Below are 21,024 nucleotides of genomic sequence, written 5' to 3' on the forward strand. Positions count from 1 at the left end.
TGGCCGGGGAAAGCATCACGGTTCAGTTCAAGCCCTCCCGAGGGCAGCCGGCTGCCTCTGAATCTTCTAAATCAATAACTGCAGTGCCCTGCAAATCCTCTTCAGGCGATGAATCCCCTTTTACTCAAGAGGTTTATTCAGTTACTCTCTGCTATTTTCAGTAGGGAAGGCATTTTTATTGCTGCAATTCAATAAATTAGCAGGGATTGGTGTCAGTAACCTCCTTGTAACGTCAGAAATGCTAAGCTTCATGTGGCACCAATCCTATTACGGGCCTAATCTCATCTACTGCTCTACAGATAACTGTGTGATAAGGGGTCAGATTTCCTTGGCTGCCTTTGTGAGTGTGCTAAGCTTATTATCCTCTCCTCATCCCCTACAGGAGACAGGCTTTCACCTCCTAACCCCTCTCGTAATTATTCACTCTCTGTTAGCGGAGCATGGCAGGTCTGGCTCTTGAATTCTGCTTAATATTATTTATCTAGTCAATATTCTCCTCTCAGTGGGTTTCCACTGATGGCTTTTCTCTCTGCTGCTTTCCCCCCTCTCTCTCCGCAGTTCTTCCCACTGCGTAGTTTGACCTTTTAAAGTATTTCAAAGGCCATAAGGATCCTCCTGAAGAAACAGGATTTACAAGGAAAGAGGATAAGAGAGGAACCCTCTTTGCCAGGTTGTGTTGATTCTAGTGACATGAACGACTCCCAGCACAGCCCAGCCTGAGTTACTACCAGTTGCCTCCCTCTCCTCTCGCTCCCCACCGGTGATAAATATTTGCTTTCTCTTCCTGAGGCTGGATCATGTCAGGTTTCATTTTCAGAAAGCCCTTTTATAAGAAGACTTTCAATTTCTGCCCTCAGCTATATTTAGTTTATAGGAATTTATGGGATGAATACACTTTTGTTAGCGCAGGGGTGGTTACAAATGGCATCGGCTGGCAAAAATGGTAACTCTCCTGTCAGCGGTTTGCAGGATGGGGAGGGGAGGCATGCATTGGCAGACTCCTATTAATCGTGATAAGAAATGTGTTAGAAACACCCTTCCACAGAAGGGAGCTCAGCAACAGGTCCCAATTACATGGTGAACTACACAGGCTGTTTTGTAATAGATCATTCCTCACCAGCCTTGCTGCTGTCAGCGGCGAAGCACTGCTTTCTTCTGAGAGGTGCAGATTAACACCGTCACCATCACACATCTGCAAAGCAAATGTACCGGTGGGCACTGCCTGCATGCAGAGTACAAACCCACATTTTTCCTGCTCACATCCTCTCCTTTCATCTGTCTGCGTGTTAGTTTTCATCACAGCTCTCCTGATACAATTATTTTCATCGCCTGAACTGGTGGGGGAGAAAGTCGGGATGCTCAGTTTGGCCATCTGTATGCAGGATGTGTATGGATGGGAAAGCAACCGGCAGCAGAACGAGCGTGTCTAAAGGTCGCTGCTGATGCTTCAGATGCCAAAGATCCTGCTCAGGTTGGGGTGATCTGAACACAACGGCAAAGCAGAGGGGCAAATCCCAAAGCTCCTTCTCTCAAGGCTGAGCTCTGGGGCCCGTGTTGGTGAGCATTTCTCCTTTTCAGATGAATGCTTAAGCTAAAATACAGATGTGGCGGCTGTTCTAGCTCTCACAGCCCTGATCTGAAGGCATCAGGTAACAAAATGACGGTGCTTGGGACATTTTACTATTTCTGAGAGCAAGGGTTTCCTCCTTTCCCTGCTGAATCCCTGAGAGCCGGACCCTTCCTCTCCAAAGAGACGCGCCTGGAGACAGAGCTGAGCTGCCCTCCGGGAGATGCCTCCATTGATGGTGGAGGGAACTTGATGCCTGACTTCCAGACAACTAACGCTAGCTGAGAAGAATCCCTCCCTTCACATCTTCATGTCTGCAGCACTTCACGCTCCAAGACAGCCTTGACATAGAGCTACTGCTGACTCCAATGCCCCTTGTCTTCTCTTCTTCTAGCCTGGAGGTATCTAGCAGGTTTGCCCTTGGCTGCCTTCCCATCCTTATCCCAGAGGCAGCCAGTGCTCACTGCATACCCAGCTTGTACGTTGAGTCTAGATATTGGTTATTCAGCTGAAATTATGTTCTCTCTTCTGGGGAGCTGTGTCCTTTCCTATGAATTGGGAAACGCACCAGGAATGAAACCCTCCATCCTTTGTCTCTATTGCTGCTCTCCTTGGCACAGAGGAGCTGACCAAGAGAGCAGAACAAAGGAACAGAGGACAAATCCATTTCTTAGGAGGCACCTCAAATCCACAGTGTGCTCTGAAATCACTGCTGGAGCTCTTCTAAGTCCATAAACAAGAAACTAAAAATGGATCTCAAAATGGTCTACAAATATTAACAAACAACTTCCTAGTGCTCCACGCTGTTATTTTACTGTTACTGATGAGAAAATGGATAGAGAGCAGTCAGGAAACCTGGCCAAGCCTGCATATTAGTGTCAAATTAATAATAGAGCTAAGCTTAAAACTTGAGAGTCTTGACGTGCAGTGCCTGAATCTAACCACAGCACAGTTTAATATTTTCCTATCTGCATCTACTTTTATAAAATTAAGTTTTATTTCTCTACCTTTATTTAATTTTGGAGCCCAGCTATATTCTCAATGGGTATCAGAGGCAGAGGCAGTAAGAGGGAGAATGTCATCCCCATGGAGACTCTTAGGGTGCCTTAAACATACCTCGAACAGAGAGAGGGGGATCAAAGCAGCGCACCTCCGTAGCCCTTCATGTGCCTCTGACCACGACCTGCCCTGCAGAAAGCGGGAGCAGGAGACTTTACTGGCAACTGCCAAAGCTACAATAAATGATCCCAAGAGCCCGATATTTAATTTTCACTCGGTGCAGAGGCTGGCTCCTGTTGAAAATGAGAGACCTCTTACCCCAGCAACACCAAGGGAATTAGTAGGCTGACTCCTTATCCTTCCACTCATTTTTTAATGAAGTGTGATGGCATGTTGGGGGAACCTGGAGGCCGTATGGCATCCTCAGTCCTCAGTGACCCACAAACGGGGCTGTTTACGAAAGTGAGATGAAATGAAAGGAAAACAGCGCGGCCGTGCCAATAAATGAACGTTCTGTCCTGCACATGCTTCCTCCGGGACACGGGGAGGAGGAGGATTGCTAATCGACCAGCTGTTTCTCACCATATATTATTTGCGGTTGCAGGATTGCTCATTTAAAGCCGCTGTGCCTGCAGACGGTTTGGACTTGAGTTTGGCCGAGGAGATCCTACGTTACCAAGAGCTGTCTCTTTTAAAGCATTTGAAACAACAACAGATTGGAAAGGCTGCTCCTACCCAGTTAGTCTCAAAGTTCCTTTGAGAATACGGTGTGTATTCCTCTGCTCTGGAGGCTACATGGACTGTGTAAAATCAATTCCTACAGTTTGAAAAAGGATCATTAAGCTCCTATCATCGCAGCTCACCAGCAGGGGAGGAGGGTAACTGTATAAATTAACACTGCAGGGTTTTTTGTTCATTCTCTAAGCAATGCCAGATAATCTTTTTCTCCAACTACAAATTAAAAGCTGATTTTCCTATTTACTCTTACCCCAGACTCAGCCTTGGGATGTTGAGCCTTATAGATCATTCCTGCCTCTTAATGATCACCCCAATGAGATGTGTCCCAGGATTTAGCTGGTGGTGTCGGGGCTTTGCTGGCTGTGCAGCATTAGGCAGACGGAGAAGTCGGGGCACAAACATGCATTTGCTGAGCCATTGCATTAGTGCTGCAGACGTGGCTGCCTCCTGCTGCTCACAGCTACCTTCCCACCGTGGGCGAGCGCTGCAGCAGAGGGACAGAGGATTTGCCTGGACCGGGGATGCTCCGTTTCACAATCCAACACCTTTCGGTGGCTTTGGGTGGGATGCCGGGCTCGGAGCTGGGGGAGGCCCTGGCAAGGGGTCTGTTCTGCAGAGCGTGTGACACGGGTGGAAACCTCCTGCGGTGCTACAGGAGAGGCAGCCTGGGGCTCCTGTGTCTGAGACACCGCACCAAAGCTCACCGGGGTGCAGCTGGTGCAGATCCCCTGAGCCAAACGTTCTTCAGCATTGCCCTGCAAACCCTGCTACATCCAACACCTCCCTTTTCAGCCAGGTACTGCCAAATCTCATTCAGCCCACTGGAGGAGGCAGCAGGAGGGTGGCTTGAGGGATGTCAGCAGCGGAAAGAAATCACCAGTTTTGCAGTTTTGGCTCCTGAGTCACTTCCCCAGTTGCAGCCTGTTCTGGTAAGGAGGCCAGAGCAGCAGGACAGGCAGTAATAGTAAAAAACATGGTGTGCGGGCAAACACAGGTGAGCAGGATTTACCATCACAGTTCTCCCTCTCCTCCTCTGTACCAAACAGGACAACTTAATCATTTTTTAAATGCTCTTCTGGCAAGCTGGGCCACTGGGATGTGCTGGGTGGCTCTTTAGCAGGCTCAGGGACTGGGAAGCATCTGCTCCAAGCCCCAGCCTGGGTCGCGATGCCCCGAGGTGCTGCCTGGGAGAGACCTCGAGGTCGGACACCAGCAGCATCACGGCAGGTTGGAGTCCCTCCAGGTCCTGCCCGGCCGCGGTCCCCTCCCAGTATGGCAGCTGGGACTCCCTCCAGTGTTTACTGGAATAACTAGATAATGGATCTGACTTCAAAGTTTGTTAAGTTAGAAGAAGCAGTGCAGGCTCTGGGTTGCACCGAGCATTTTGTCTCTTCAATCGTGTTTGAAATGTATCTTGTGACATTAGATTTCATATCCTAAGATGTGCCCTTCAGCACAGCATATAGGAAATGGAGAGTTTTGCTTTACCTATCAGTACCCTTTTGCCATGGAGCAAAGGGCTGGTGATTACACTTCGGCAAAGCAGTCTGTGAATGGGGAAAACAGCTTTTTCAGAGGGTGAAGGGGAAAATAGCTTTTTCCCCTCAGAAGAGAAGCTACCATCCCAGGTGAGGGAGGGAGGAGGTACGGTGTGGTGCCACTCCAAGCCCAAGTGTGCAGCTGTGTAAATGCAAATGAGTAGAAAAGGCCAAACAATCTTCCACAAGTTTTGGTACAGAGAAAAAAATGTGACCTTTTGCCCAGCCTGTTCCACAGGGAATCACTCCCAATCACTTGCCCGAGCCGTTTATCACAGACCTCACAAGACGCTGCTTGCCCTGTAACGATGTTCTCCAGCCACCCTTCCTGCTGCTGTATCCCACCGTGTCAGGCTTCTCAGGGAGCTTTGTAACAATAATCTAAGTGTGGTGGAAAATAAAAATCGCTCTGTTCCCTCTGTATGCTTGCGAATATAGCCCCAGCAGCTCTTCATAAACTTTCCTCATTTTTCTAGCTCATGAAATGTTTTATTGCCTTCAGGGAAGGGTACACCCTGGGCAGGCAACACAATGAGGCAGGATCAATTAACAGGGATGCAGCAAGGCTTTCCCCACGCTCTCCCCCATCTATAGCATTCTATTTCTACGTATCCTTTATTGCCCCACGCAACTTTGCCCAAAGCTGTTGTAACCAAGGGACTGCAGCACTCAGCAGCTGAAAAATATGAAGCTCGTGTTTGGTGAGACATTAAGCAGGCAGGCAGCACCAAAGCAGAAAAGGCAAAGGCAGCATCCCAGCCTGCGCCCAGGCTATCTGTGCCGGAGCACGATGCCTGCAAGCGGATGGATGCCCTCTGTCCGGGGGCTGGAGTTACGTCCAGCCACAGGCCAGCTGGAACAGCCAAGATACAGGCAGGGCTGAAGTGTTTTAAGAGCTGTGCCATCAACTATTGTATTCTCCTGTCTTTCTGACACTGACGGCAGTGGGCAGAGGTATCGAAATAAATGCAAATTAAGAGCTAGGAAAGCCTGAATTCTTGGTGCAATTCTGACAGCCAAGTATGGACCCTTGGCAAGTTGTTTGTTGCCTTTTTTTTTTGTCCATTAGCTCCATCAACAGTAACAGAGAAATGCCTGTGAAGTGCTTTCAACACAAGTATCTCTGGGGTTAATAAATCTTGTTAAGCAAGTGCTGCTGAGACAGCTGCCCTCATCAGGTGCTGCAGAGTGAAAGGCAGTGTGGCAGGGCTGGGACAGGCACTTTCCTATCAGAAAACATGGAAGACGATAGTCTGTAATTCAGTGGGAGACGACACAGGATGGGGAGGGTGCTACAATACCTAGTTGTTTGCCATCTCCTTACTTTTTGGTGACCACGCAGTGTTCTTGGATTGGACAAGAAGCCAAGAGCATCGCAGGCACAGGAGCTTGGAAAGTTGGAAAGCACATTAACCACGCACTGGATGTGGGACAGACAGACCATGACTGTGGCTGTATTTTATCTTTCAGGGTTTTGAGCTGTGTGCCAGATGCTGCAGTCAATGTAAGCAGCAGGGTGAGGGCAAACCAGGCTGGACCCACGGAAAACAGCATGGCATTTAATGTACTGCCATTATTAATTCATTACAGCACCTGAATGTGAAATGAGAGAGGGATTCAACTTGTGGGCGACCCGGAGCTGATCCCTGGGTCTAAGCAAGGGCCTTTCATTAGGGGAGGTTACTCCAGCTGCTGTCTCTGTGATGGATGCTGGGGCAGAGCCTCCTGTGCCACAGTGATTATCCAACTATCACAACAATCCTGCCTCCTGCAGGGCCAGGTCTTTCCAGGCACCAGGCAGGCAGGGTTTCTCACTCTCAAACCCCAAATACCCATGCCGAGCAGCCGGGGAACCAGGCTCCTGGTTGACTGTGTGGCTATTCACCCTCCCACTTTCCACACCGGGCATAAAACAAACCACCCAGTGTACCAGGGCTGGAGGTTTGCCGCCAGGACCAGGGTCTGGAAAGCTCTTTCGTTCCACGTTGATCTTCTTGCTTTTCCATCCATCACAGAAAGGTCTCCTTGCTTCATTGCCAGGATTAGTGCTGGCGTCGGTCCTGCTTTGGTCTGAATGCCCTCCTCTGAGAGCAGTTCGCTCCTGTCCAGGACAGACACACGTGGAGATAGTCAGACTTCTATTTTATGGCCAAGAGGAGAGAGCGTGTGGCCAGGTACATCTCACTGGTCAGGCAAATGCCTGGAAAGGGCCTGGCATCACCTTTCTGGGTACCCAAGAGAGGTTCAGGACCCAGGTCTGAGCGGCCGGAGTGACACTCAGCACGGCCTCGGGCTATTCCTCATTGTCAGCTGAATGCAGCTGTAATAAATATATCCAGTAATTTCAGGTTGGGGGATAAACAACACAGAAAAGGCTTTTTTGTCTCCTGTTTTAAGGGAACAAGGCTTACATGGTTTTTCGCTGTCTCTCCTCATCCCGCTAATAACTTTGAACTTGTTGGTTAAATTCCACCAAACTTAACAGAGGGACAGAGGTGCCAAAGAGAATGAAATTCCTAAAAATATTGTGAAAAATGATATCTGAGCAGCAGAAAGCAAATCTATCAATATCCTCTTTAAGGAAGAGGTTGCAGCATCAGCACAACCTTTCCGAGGGCTTGGAGGACTGGCATGGGCATGAGATGTAGGAAAGTCTCCAGCAGTGGAGTTGCTGGTAGGAGATTGTGTCTTATTAGACATCAGCGATTCCAGTCCTCCAGCAAGGCTGGTCTCCCAGGCATGCTCCATGGTGCCCCGTGCAGGGAGACTCAGCCCCAGTGACAGAAAGGCAGGGCAAGCTGAGGTGCTTCTGGCTTTTTGCACCTTGGTCTTTGCTGACAGCCCCTTTCCCTGCCTGTCCTTCAGGCCAACAGCAGTCCCACTCCAGACCCCTTCTTTGACCGACTACGTCGTGCTTATCCATGCTTCCACTTCTTATCAGAGCCATCTGTCTTCCTGCACGCTGGAGGCTTTCTTGGAGGCAACCGCCTGTGTGCACACCTCGGGGAGCGGGACGCGTGCTAGCAGGCACTTAGCTTATGAAGGCAGCAAGTCCCTGCTCTCTCTGGTGACCCTTGGCAGATTAACGTGCCGGCTTAATGGGAGTAAAACTCCATTAGTCATCAGCAACCTGACACATCTATCTCTGGGCTGCAAACGCTTCACTCCCAGCAGGTGAATAAGGACCAAGTGTTGTCAGAGGATGCAAAGCTACAAACAGGCAGGTTGTGGATGCTGGCAGAGCTCTGGAAACCCTCTAGAAGTGACTGGGGACTTGGGAGAATACGGGTCATTTTGGTCAAGATTTACCCGAGTTTGACTTTTAGGACTGCTTTTGGAGCAAACATGACCAGGGAATGTTCAAGTTCAGGCTTGGAGTCTGGGATACACTGTACACCCAATTTTGTGGTCCAGCTCTGGTTCAGTGTTTCCAGAGCTCCAGAAATCAAGCTGTAGACTAAAATTTTAAGAAAGCAAAAGTCTTTTACAGAACAGATGTGCTAAGACACATTTTGGACCTTGAGAACACCTTAAGGCGTCTGTTAGGATGCAGGCTTTGTAACTCGCTGTCCATCACTGAGCAGGTTCTCCTCTCTGAATTCATCAAACAGATGGATACTAGCGAGTAAAACTAAAAGGTCTGATCCCTAATTTGTTGCACAAAGTGAACTGCTTGGGAAAACTTATCGGTTCAGGGCCGTATTTATTCTGTGGACAAGCTGCCTCGAGCAGTCTCTGGAACCCAGACACAAGTGTGCCAAGGTCCCTGCACCCGTGCTGCACACAGAGGGCAGTGTGAGAGAGGCTACAGAGCTGGCAGCGCTGAAGAGGCAGAGCTGACACGCTTCAGAAGCAAACAAGCCATCCCAGAAACCAAGCACAATTGTAAAGGTGTGGGTTTACGTGGCCAGTGATGCCCAACGTACTGAAACTTATTTCCCTCGCTGTCTGCCAACAGCACAGCTGAGTTTCTAACTCTGTTCCTCCCTTGCAGTGTTGTCAGATTTCATGGATGTATTTTACATCGCTTAGCCTCAGCTCCACAGCGCTACAGATCTGCAATGCCTTTTCATTACCTTTAAAGCAGAATGAGAAGAAGAATGGTCCCCATATTTCTTTGTGCCTCCGGCGACCGATAGATATGTTTTTATCTGTGGCACTCAGGAGACTTGGGTGGGCAGGTCCTACCTTCTGGTTAGAACTGACGGAGTTTTAAAGATCTTTCTCTACATTGGTGTTGATGCTGTCTGGCTTTCAGGGCAACACTGCTGCTCCTTTGTTTTCATAGGGTTGCTCACGCCAAAACCGCGGGCATTGCCTGCCTGCCCTAAGGCAATCAAGATATCTGCACTTCGGCATCCAGACTCCGCAGTTACATGCCAGGCTCCCACATCCCTGCATACATCTTATTTATTACTGCACCACAGGGATTCTGGAAACCTTAGCCAACATCGTTGCTTCTTTTGTAAGAGGTTTCACGTTCCGAGTGAAACACACTGTGATTATATAGACCATTAAGAATCACGTGGCATTTCCAAATCAAGAGGGGGTGAAAAATCACTGGATCATATTTCTTGCCTTTTTTCTCTGTCTTAGACCAGGTGTCCTCTGTCCCATCCTGCTGACCCAGCCGGCTTGGCTTGCCATGCCCGTAAAGCTGGGCGATAAACAGAGATATCTGACAAGAGAGAGCTTTTGCTGGCTCAGCATCTGTGGTATGGACAACATCTGCTGCCATTCAAGGGCTCTTCTTGTGCTCTTGTGAGGGAGGGTCTGCAGCACAGACTTGCCCAAGTGCAGCTCCTCCATGTCTCTGGCTCCTGTCCCCCCCTCTGACTCGCAGGAGGCTAAAAATATAACCTGGTTCATAGATGCTATTTTGGGGGCTCTGTAGTTTTCCTTGCTTTAGCTCCCCAAGCATGCGCTGCTATTTTTTCCAGTAATGATCAGCATTACCCTATACATTTCTCTTTAGAATATATAATTTTAGACCTGATTATGCAATTATTACCACTCTCAATCATTTGCTATGTGAATTGGTTTTCTTAATTAAAAACAATAACAAATTTGGCTTCATTTATAGCAGTGCTAAGCAGTTAGCCCCAGGATTAGAGTGGGCTTCTCCAGGGACTGTATGTTTCCCAACACACATCACTCCTATCAATGTGTTTCAGTTTTGTGTTCCCTGCAGAAAATCACCAAACTGTGCCAGCTTTCATACTCTTGTACAAAATATTTATAGGAAAGGAGGACAAGACCGTTTATAACTGTAGGCACAATTACAACATTATTACCAAACTGGGGGGTTTGAAAACAGATCACCAGAAGCAAAGTAACTTCATTGTCTTAGTAAGTTGTGATCTTGTAAAAGCAACATGGCATAAGTTTTTTCTATCTGAGGGAATGAGAGTATCAGAGATGCACTGGAAGCACTAAAATGTTCAGTATTAATAAAGGAAATGTTACAAGTTATTTATCTTTTTGTCCCAGGGCTGGCAGGTCCCAAATGCTTTGACCAACAAGAACATTCTCAGCATTTCTCAGAGAGAAGCAAAATGAAGGCTAATGAACACAAAAGAGCAAGACACCCTGCAAACCCCATTTCCCCCTGCGAGTGAGGCAGCAAAGTCCATCAGGAGCTTCAGGTGAGGCCCTTTGCCATCCTCATGCCTTAATGCCCTCTGTGCCTCCTGCTCTGAGGAGCAATCCAGCCTCGTATCCAGCATTTTCAATTGTGCTTCTGTGCTCACAAGGGGATGGCTTAGTCTGGAAGGCTGTCAAGAGCTGGGAGGGGTGGCTGGAGAGCCTGGGCAGCAAGCGTCCCTTGGGACTGTTTAAGGAAAAGCTGAACCTGCCTCAGAGCAAGGGAAAAGCCTAGCTGGCTTTTGCAGTCTCTTCCAGCTCTGTTTTTTATGATGTTATTTATTTCTTGCATATCTCTTTTTGTCCCCTTCCTCTGATTCCGGTCATAATCTACAATTTGCTGCTATTAGTGTGAAAATGATTCTCATCTTCACCCCATGCTTGTGCAATCCACCCACCCTTAGCAAAGACTTAAACTGAAAATGGCACAAGTGACAGTATGTGGCATCCTACAATGTTCAGGGAGCAAACCCTTCATCTGGGTTAACCTCTTCCTCTCCTTGCCAGTGTCAGGCAATACACTTGAGTAAATAAGTCTTTTTTACTAGCAGAGCTGCTATTCTCTGCAAATCCTCTAAGCTACAGACAGTCTGGATCTGGAGAGCTTGCAGTACGTGTTTCTTTAATAGATAAAGTCTGTGAGATCTTTTTTGGTGCTATTTCTCTTTCAGCAGTTTTAAACATTCAGCCTTTTTCCTTGCGGCACAGGCTCCCCTCTGCCTCTGCTCTCATCAGCTCTGCAGTGAGCCCATCCAAGAGGAGGACTTGCTGGGTCACTTCTGTCCCTTTACTATCACATGAGGTGTCACCTGCAGGGTGGGAGGCTGCAACCCTGCTTTTCTGCAGAGCAGCACCTATTTCTCTGGGTTCAGGATAGAAGGGGTGCAAGACCATGCAAGTGCTGCCATCAGCTGTGATGCTTTGATTTGTGCCAAGTGGAGTTTGCTGCATCAGGATTGTGTGGGTACATGTATGCGGGGGTCATTTGGCTTTACACTCGATTGGAGATGTGACACAAGGCAAAGGGAAACACCTCCTGGGAACTTTGGTGCCTTGGGGACCCTCGAGACCCAGAGATAGGAGCAAGCTTTGGGTGAAGCCAGGAGCCCCATGCAGAACAATGCAACCAATTTCTGTGCATGGTCAGTGTTTTCCCCAGTGCTGGAACCCAGATTAGTGGCTGTCCTCCTAAAAAAGGAGTAAAACACGGCCAGGGAGTGTGTGTGTGGCCCTGTCTACCAGCTGCCAGCTCCACCATTTCATTTTCCTTTAGATGCCCGTTCAGCAGCGTGGGGCTCTCTGGCCTGGCTGGGCTCGGCGCCGGGGCTGGCTGCAGCCGCGCCTGCCTGCAGGGCTGCCCAGGGGCACCCTGACGCCCTGAGGGAAGCAGGGACATCACAGCACGCTGCCCACGCTCCGCTTCAGCTCCAGACCTTCTCCCAAATCAGGCTTTTAACCACTTTTCCCCACTTGGTTGCAGAGAATGATGGAAAGTAAGAATCTCCTACTGCGAGTCCTATACACTGAGAGCTGGCCAGAGGACAATTTGTGGGTGTTTTGGAGATGCCTAAAAAAAAAAAAGAGAAAGCTTCCAGGGTTATCTTCGTTTCCGCTGATGCTTCTGGGATGCTTTCTGGGTCTTTGCCGCTCGTGCTCTGCAGGACCAGAGGTCCCAGCAGCTGACCATAGCACCAGTGCCTCTGTGGGCCAGGAGCTCAGCAGCTCACCGAGTGTGTGCCCAACCTGAGACACCATGGCCTCCTGTGGTCCAGCAGCTTGTCAGTTTGGCTTCTCCAGCCTCCTCCAGCTGACAGGGTTCCCAAGCACTTCCCAAGTGTCCTTCCAACTCCAAATACCAACATCAATAGCTGTTCTCTCTTCCATTTTGGTTGGGATCAGCAGCTTTGTGGTTCCAGTGCTGTGCTTGCTGCCATGCATTGAGGTGGACCCAGAGGGACAGAGTCTGCTTCGGCTTTTGGTGGTGGAGGAACAGTCTCCAAGCCCTGTGTGGGTTTGGTCAGAGTGGCAGAAGCTGAGCCACTTGGGACACTTTTGTTACTACCTACAGCCCCTGGAGACAGGTCCAGGGGAACCGCTGTCTACTGGTACGGAGTAGAGAGGGGATAGGAACTTCGGCGTAGTCACCAGCTGGTGGATTGGATGTCTCTGAGGAGACTGATCATGATCCAGGGTGCTGACAGCTGGCACATGGTCCTGAACGGAGGTGTCTCCTCCTTCCTGGGGATCAGAGGACGAGGGGGAAAGTGAGGGCAGGAGGGTGCTTGTGCATCGTTATCACCCAGGATAGAAGCCAACATGTGTCATTGACGTCAAATCTGACCCCCGTCAAAGCTGAGTGTCCTCTTACAGTCAAGTAGCATTTCGCTTTGGGAAAATGCCTCCGTGCTGAAGCTATTACTAATGTGATAAATGCCAGAGCTCCCGGGAGACTGAATAATTACAAAGTCCTCAAAGGAAAACAGCACAGACCTCCTTTAAAGTAAAGACAAGATAAAACTTCAAAGCTAGGAGAAGTGAACTGGTTCTAAATATGTTGTAAACTCCAGAGTTAAATCTGCCTCCCCACCCTCCCTGGTCTCACATAACCACTGTGTTAAGAGGCTCAGAAGCTGGCACTAAGAAATCTGCAGGGCTATTTATCCAGACATGGAAATGATGATACTACCCCATGAAAGACGTGTTTGTGCTTGGAGGTTTGTGGAGCAAGGCCAGCAGCCGCAGCCCCAGTGTGCCGCAGCACAGTGTGTTGCTTCTCAGACGCGGGCAGTTTGCTCTGGTACCCGGATGGAGCTAAGCCAACAGGACAGGAGATGCTGCTCAAAGCCTGCGTAATCCAGCCAGCCCTTTACATCCCAATGCATGGCTGTCTATATATCTTAAAGCTTGATGTCAGGTCAGGGGAAAATACAGAAGTTTTCGTGTAGGGCTGGGGTTCGGCTGTGATATCCAGGACCAGGAGTGCTTGTGCAGGGATGCTCGCTAGACAAGCCAGTCCTCTTCCAGCCAGAACTGGAGGTGAGCAGCCAGGGCTGTGCTCTCTGTCTGGATGTGCCTGGTGCTGGGGAAGGTCTTTATGGCAAAAGAAAAGAAATTACATTTCAGGCTGTCCAAGCCATAGCATGAGGATGTCTGGGAGAGCTGCTTGGAGCCACCTCTAGCTCCTGTGCACTTTCTTGGTGCCAATGGGTGTGACATCCACTGCGAGAAGGAAAGTACATTTGACCTGCACCAAACTGCACCTTTCTTCCTTTTTTCTTACTGTCTCTTGCCTTCGCACCAGAATGCACTTTCAGCCCTTTAAAGACTCTTTTCTGGGAGAGGGGTGATGTGCCAGGGAGGTGCTGGGTACTGTCCACCCCATCCTGGCTGCCAGCAAATTCAGCATGGTTATATATAGGCTCTAAGCTGAGGCCTTCAAAGTAGCACTTGGACCTGAGTTCCTCGAACACGGCTGGAAAAATTCCACTTGGCATCAGGTAATTTACCATATGCTGCTGTTCCCTTCTGCTTTTATCCGGACAGTACCTCCATGCTCTCTGCTGTGGAATAGCTGCTATTTTGGGGGAAGCATTTGATATCTTTCCATTCCCTAACCATTCTTGAAGGGGCTTTCTCTCCTCTTCCAGGCTGGGACACAAACAAACTTCCCAACTCACTGCAGCAGCCCAATGTCACTGGATTGCAATGGTGCGTGACCAACAGCTGGACCGTGGGGGCTCTGAGAGGGCTGACGGTCTCTCTTTGTCATGTGCCTACATGTTGGGAGGCTGAGGCTAGCAGGTACCAGAATATTCACCATCTGCATGGGGTCTTCTCAGATACAACCTGGAGGGCCAGTAACTTTCATGCACAACTTCCACGTTCAAAGAGCAAGACTTCTGCATTTCTATTTTGAACTGCTGGTTTTCTGTGAAGTTGTCTAGGAAGGAACTCTTGTACCTTCTATTTCCACCCAATGTCTATGGCTTTTTTTTAAAATTTTTGCTCTCAGAAGGAGAAAGTGCTTTGAACATCTATTCTAATCACACACCAAATCACACACAAAGTCAATATACACCTAAATCACCAAAACATGTTTGATTCACCGAGTGAGTTTGGCCTGGGATTGCTAAGTGGAGAACATGGGTTTCATAGTAGGGCTGATGCAAAGGTGGTGTAGGCAACCTGCCGCAAATCTTGGGGGGACCCTCTAGCTGGGTCTTCACTGTAAACCTTTCCTTGCCCATCACTGCCAGGCAGTTGCAAGGCAGGGTGAGCTCTGCTCAATGCAGGCATGCAGTACAAAAGTCCTTAATTTAGAAGCAGTAGGACAACTCTGCTTGGCAAGTCTGGAATAAGGCTCTCCAGACAAATATAGCTTTCTTGAAAGAGAGGAGAAAGGTGCCTCCCTGCAGAAGTGTGAGAGGTGCCTGAACATTTCTTTTGGTGACCTGTACACTATGATCCCCCCAAAGTTTGACACGCTTGCAAAGATCCTGATGCTTTTGTCTGAGCTGCCTCCCATCGCTAGACTTGATCCTCATTGCTGTTAACTCACACACCTATAATCATGAGTGAGAGTAAGGAGATGGAGATGACCTAGCAAACATCAGCTGACTTTTTTAGGAGATTCATATAAGTGAGTTTGTGTGTTGTAAAGCTGTCAGGAGGGAGAAACATGCAGATCTGAGGAGCTACGCATTGCTCCACCATACTAGCCAAGCTGCTGTCCTGTACTAGTGTCACTGGCAGTTTTGGAGACAGGACCTGGCTGGGGTCTCCCACGCTCTTCTATTTATTTGCCTGGACGCCTGACACTTCCCCAGCTGACCATGCAAAAAACGACTGTCTGTTCCCCAAAGAGCTTTCCAAACTCATCATTGCAGGGGCTGCATCTGGGAAGAAATTAACTTTATCCAGACTTTCCACCCCTCACTCCCCAAATGAGGACAAGCTAGTACACCTCTCATTCATGCCTGCATAGCATCCCTCTCCTCTTGCTTACATGGAAAATAGTATCGGGAGAGCATTTGTGTATTTTTAGCTACTTTTAATTGAAGTAGCAGCTGGAAACAAGGAGGAGAGCCAGCACCATGTTGCCAGCCAGCTCTTCAGAGGCGTCCAGCAGTTGCCACACAGCCCTGCGCCCACAGTCACTTGGCGATTCGGGAGAGGTCCATGGGCACCTGGGGACATGTTTGGAGCAGCTCTGAGAAATGACACAGAAGCCAGGAGCTGTAAATACTGCATGTCCTCCCATACACAAAGCTGGGCTAGAGGTAGTTCAGGTTATCGCCCCTGCAATCATCAGCTTCAGCAGCACAACCAGCACTTGTCTCCCATGCTGCTGGAGGCTTGACAAGTTTACAGCAATGAGACTCAATATTTACCACATCTTGTGTTTGTTAGTGTTAAGAAAGCATCTCACCCAGAGATGCTTCCTTGACTAATCCACGTAAATGCTTCTTTCTTAATGAGGGAGAGTGATAAATAGGTGGCAGGGAGAAGGTGACAAAATAGCAATGGGTGTCACCCGTGGCAAGAAACAAGAAGAGAAACTGCACACTGCTGTCAAGAGATCAGGTGGGTTTGGAGAAGCAAAAGAAGAAAAGTCAGTGAGTGAGACATCCAGATGACTCTGAGACCCTGTGAGAAGTTCAGCTGCAAAATTCTTAATGGGCAACGTGTCATCCTCCTTCACTGGTGGTTTCAGCAAACACAGTACATAATTCCTTGTGTATGAAATGCCACCTAATGTACATGCACTTGTGTGCACGCTATATGGACTGGAAACCAGTCAAGGCACCTCTCCCTGTTTGCAGCCCACCTGAGGAGGGTAAGCAGGGCAGGACGTGGAGAGCAGGGTCCGGGCTGCCGGTGGGTGCAATGTGCAGGGTCCTGCTGGCTGCCCAGGGGCTCACAGCCTTCCCGGGGTGAAGTGGGGTGGGAAATCAGGTCTGTGAGGATGGACTTCTGCTGCAGCCTGCTTCACAGATCTTTGCATTTCTGAAAGCAAGACATGCTTCTGTTCACATAGCAAAGCAACATGTGGACTCCATCGTCTCTTCTTTGGCCTGATATCAGGAATTTAGTCCAAAATCCACATTTTGATCATCTTATTTTTATGCAGAAAGGCAGCTAGGCTAAAAGAAACGGACCCTAAGGCACTTCCATGCCCCCAGTCACAAGGAGTCTACTACCACAATAAAAATCGCGCAACTTTCACTAAAGACATTAAAATCTACAACCCCTTTAGATAACAAAACAGGCCAATTTTCTTAGAAATCCTCCTTTTGCTTGAACTGCTTCCCCACACAGCTCTGCCTCCAGAGTGAGTAGGGCTGGAGCCACAGCAGCAAGCCCGTACCCCTTCCCTGAGTGCTGCCAGGCTCTCAGGCTCTCTCCATCACAGCCCCTCAGCCGAGAGGGTGAATACCAGCCGAGACCATGAAATCTGCACTTGACACTGTGCTAAATTCATGCTTAACAGCCACTTCACAGAAAAGAGAAGCCCAGTTAACTTTCAGTACACCAATTGGAGGGCTGGCTCTCATCCCAACCCTCTTCATCTTCCCCTGTTTCAGTGCGAAAGGTCCATGAGAGAAACCTTTGCCACCGGGGATTTGTCAGCCTGCCATTTTTATTCCCATGTAAACACCTCCTACAACTACCAGATTTAGCGGCTGGCAGGAATAAATAATTTCTGCAAGGCAGGAACACAGAGCAGGCTGGCAATTAGGAAAATCCAACTCCAGCCGAGGAAACACGCTCTGCAGGCAAAACATCTGGCAGCACAGGAGGGGGCTGCACATCTGGCGAAGGCAGGCAGCAGGCTGGCCAGCATACAGCTTCAGGAAACATCTGGGTGAGTGCGGCCTGCAGATGGGATTTGGGCTGTATCTTTGAGTAAAGCAGATCCTAGCTAATCTGCACTCCTTAGCCTATGTGCACTGCAAAATCCACAGGGAAATTCGTATACATTCATGTGGCTTTTTTTCCCCCTTTGCAGAGGCTTTTCTCTCTCTGCGTTGCTGCTGTGATTTCCTGCATTGCTGTGGATTGTATGGGGACACCCACAGCAGCTGCAATGAGGGGACAATTGACACTTTGAGATCCTTTCTTGCCGTCAGAGGATACCAGGTTTGTTTTCTCCTTGCTCTTCCCAAGTCAGTCTTGAATGGGTCCTTGGGAATGGTCTGCAAGTGCAGCAGCTCAGCATCACCCCGTTCAGCCACTAGCAGGTCGGGCAGAGAGGAGACCTGGGAGGAGGTGGTGAGATGTTTCGTTGTCCTTGGAAGTGAGGTGGCCCTTGAATGCCATATAAGCCAGCCAGCAATGAGAGCTCTGCCCAGTGCAGCCCTGCTGTCTCTCCAAAACCCCAACCATGTCAGCATCCACTATTTGCCCCATGGAGGAAGACCATTGCTGCAGAGCTGCTGTCCCCCCCGATGGGTAGTGCCAGCAATGGCTCCCTTTCACACCCGGAGGTGGGCTGCGGCAGCTCTGTTCTTGCCTGTGTCACCCATCTGAAAAGGGTCTGGCAAGTTGTTCAGGGATTTGGTACACCTCCCCAAACATGTTCTTGGGACTGGGTACCCACCCTATCACCAAAGTCCTGGTGAGAACACGTGTAACCATTCCTGACTGCTCCCTGGCCGACCACCTATTTCTTTGCTGGGCTCAGTGCCGTTCTCTGCTGTGACATTGAAGGTAGCAGAGCTTTTACTGCTGGTAGGGATGTGATGAGCATGAAGCATCCAGCTGGACTCCTTATGTTTGCAAAATGAGTAGGCTCAATCTGGAAACAATTTGGAAGAAAACAAACGGGAATCATTGCAATGGCTTGTATGTGATTTTACCTTGAAGGGGAAAATGTCCTTTCCCAGTTCTGCAAGGTACAAGGGAAGTATTCCCAGACACACCTTTGAAATAGGGTGGTAAACATGGTAATCTAAGAACTACCAGCCACAATTAATTCTCTCTGCAGTTTCTAGTAGCTGGAGAGGCTTTAATCTAGCAGGATATATCCATTTCAAGGCAATTTCCTTTATTATTCAAGCCTGCAAATTGCCTGTTTCTATTGGCCTCCAATGCAAGTCTTTCAAAGTTTAACACATCTGCAATTTTATAAAGTCATTAGTTTTAATTAATAGATAAAGCTCCTCCATTATTCTCAGAATTAACTCCAACTGAGAAGAAGATACAGAGCCAATACGTGTCACTAGGAAATTTTTTTGAAATGCTGTTATTAAAGGTAGAGAAAGGGATTTGGGCTTTATTTGGCAGATAAATGGAAACGCAGAGCAAAGTGTTCTTGCCAAATTCTATAGGGTTTAAGCAATCTCAGATGCGCTATGATTTGCTGCCAAAATGTTTTGTGTTCTCCTCTTTATGCACGTCCAGAAGGAGTGACCAGTGGGTTACATCTATGTGTCTGCAGGAGGTGGAGGGGATGCAGGCTGGGAGTCAGCAGTCAGCATGGGCAGCGGAGCTTCCAGTGCCAGCCGCCGGCGAGGCACACGGTGCCATCCTGCTGGGCTCCCGACGGACAAAGTGGGTGAAATGTCAGATGTTTCCTCTGCAGGAAAGTGTCCTGGGAACGGCAGTGACCTTTCTCTTGGGAGCACTGGTGAGCTGTCTCTCTCCTGCTCCCCACCTCTGGACCCTTGCCACCAGCCTGAGCTTGATCTGGATACAGAGCAGCTTTGCCTCTGAGGTCTGAAGATACACACAAAGGCTTGAGAAGAAGGAGGAGGTAGAATAAGGATGGATTTACTGAAGATAAAGCATCGGGTCAAATACATCACCCTCAGCCCCAAAACCTGGAGCTGCTCTCCTCAATGAGTATATCTAAGCTGGGATGTGTGGGAGTGCTTCCATTTGGTGGTCCACCCTGGACAGGAGCTGGGTGTGCAATTTTTTTCTCTCTCTCCTGTGCTGGTTTGGCAGTATTTAACCCCAAGAAGCCACACCACAGGTACAGCTGAGCAGCAAATAGCTTTCCCATCCTACAAAAGGTCCTGAGCTTTCAAGAATTCAACCCTGCTCTTAAAAGGGGACATACAAGACTGTTTATCACTGTGGAATGACAGACTGGGGCTTGCTTCGTGTCTGTTGAACCTTTCTGTAAAAAACTGTGCTTTTTAACAACAGCAGCATTTCCCTATCTGCAGAGCAGATCATCAGGAATCGTTCCTTCTCCCTGATCCCAGCTGGATTTGTCCTCTTCAAGCCTGAACCCCAGGGTGCAGCATGAACTGAGGCCCTGAAGGGCCATGCAGAAGAGACGCCCGCACGGAGCAGAACAAGAAATCTTGGCACTTTCCAGCACAGCCAGCAGCTGCTGCCACGCAGGTCAGCTCAGCCAAAGTCTGCCCATTCGCTCCTTTGTTCAGCATAAGCCAAAGATACAAGAATGGCCTGAACATAATGGGATCAGCTGTTCCTCTGGTGGGATAAGGCTGGAAAATTCAAGTAGTGCAGGAAGGCTGGGGCAGACCTAGAAGAGTGGCTGTGGAGCAAGGGGACCATCTCTACTCCCGTACCAGTACAAGGTCCTGTGTGACATCCACATTCAGGAAACAGGCTGACCTTGCTGCACTAGTGTATGAATTTATGGGCAGAGAATACAGCAAAACAAGTAAATGCCACAAGGCTTAAGTGGGAATTAGTTCTGCAGAGCAAAAGGCAACATGGTGATGACAACTCAGCTGACAGGTCTGAACTGTGAGTGGCAGCATCGTATCGCTTTGGGCTGAATGTGGCAGTTCCAGTTCAAAGCAGAAGTCAGTGGAGCTGTCAGCAGCTTTGGTGGAATAAAAAATGGTGCTCTGCAATTTTTATGCTCCATTAAATGAATACAAAGAAGCTCCTGGGCTATGGTAAATCAAGATAAGAGTGGTGTAAGAAACGGGCCTCTGTGACACAGAAAGGAGAGGATGCAAGGAGGCAGTTTGCAAATGTCTGAATTTCCACTGAACTGAAGTCACTTTTGGCTCCTCAGGTCCTTTCCATTTCTACAGTGGCAAAATTCAAGGACAGTTGAAAGGGACTGTATTAGTCAGAAATGGCTGGCTGGCTCAGAAAGAAGCTGCCTCTTCTCAGCAGCTTGCAGAGTCCCTGGCATTACTCAAAAGCCACAAAACCACGGCTCTGCCCCAGCGAGCGAGGTGTGATGCACCCCAGCCGTGCTCCCAGCAGCGCCGGGCAGTGCTGTGTGGCGCTCGGCTCATGGGGCTGGGGGCAGCTTTCAGAAGCAAACTAGAGCTGCTGGTTGGAACACGCTCTTCCCTGCCTCTCCAGGGATGGAAAAGGGCAGTGGAAGGTGCCCAGGAGTTGAATTTCTTCACTGCAGTGCCTCATCCTGCGAGTCACTGCCACCCTTCAACTCTCACTGGCTTTAGTGAGCATGACAAAAAGCCGCTTACACGGACATGGGGCAACGCAAGGGCAAAAGTGTTTCCCAGGCTCTACAGATCCCAGAACACGTGATTCCCAATGGGATGGCCTTGCCTAGAGCTTGCCAATAGTGGTGCAACG

Source organism: Calonectris borealis, chromosome 15 (genome assembly GCF_964195595.1).
Source record: "Calonectris borealis chromosome 15, bCalBor7.hap1.2, whole genome shotgun sequence".
NCBI lineage: Eukaryota > Metazoa > Chordata > Aves > Procellariiformes > Procellariidae > Calonectris > Calonectris borealis.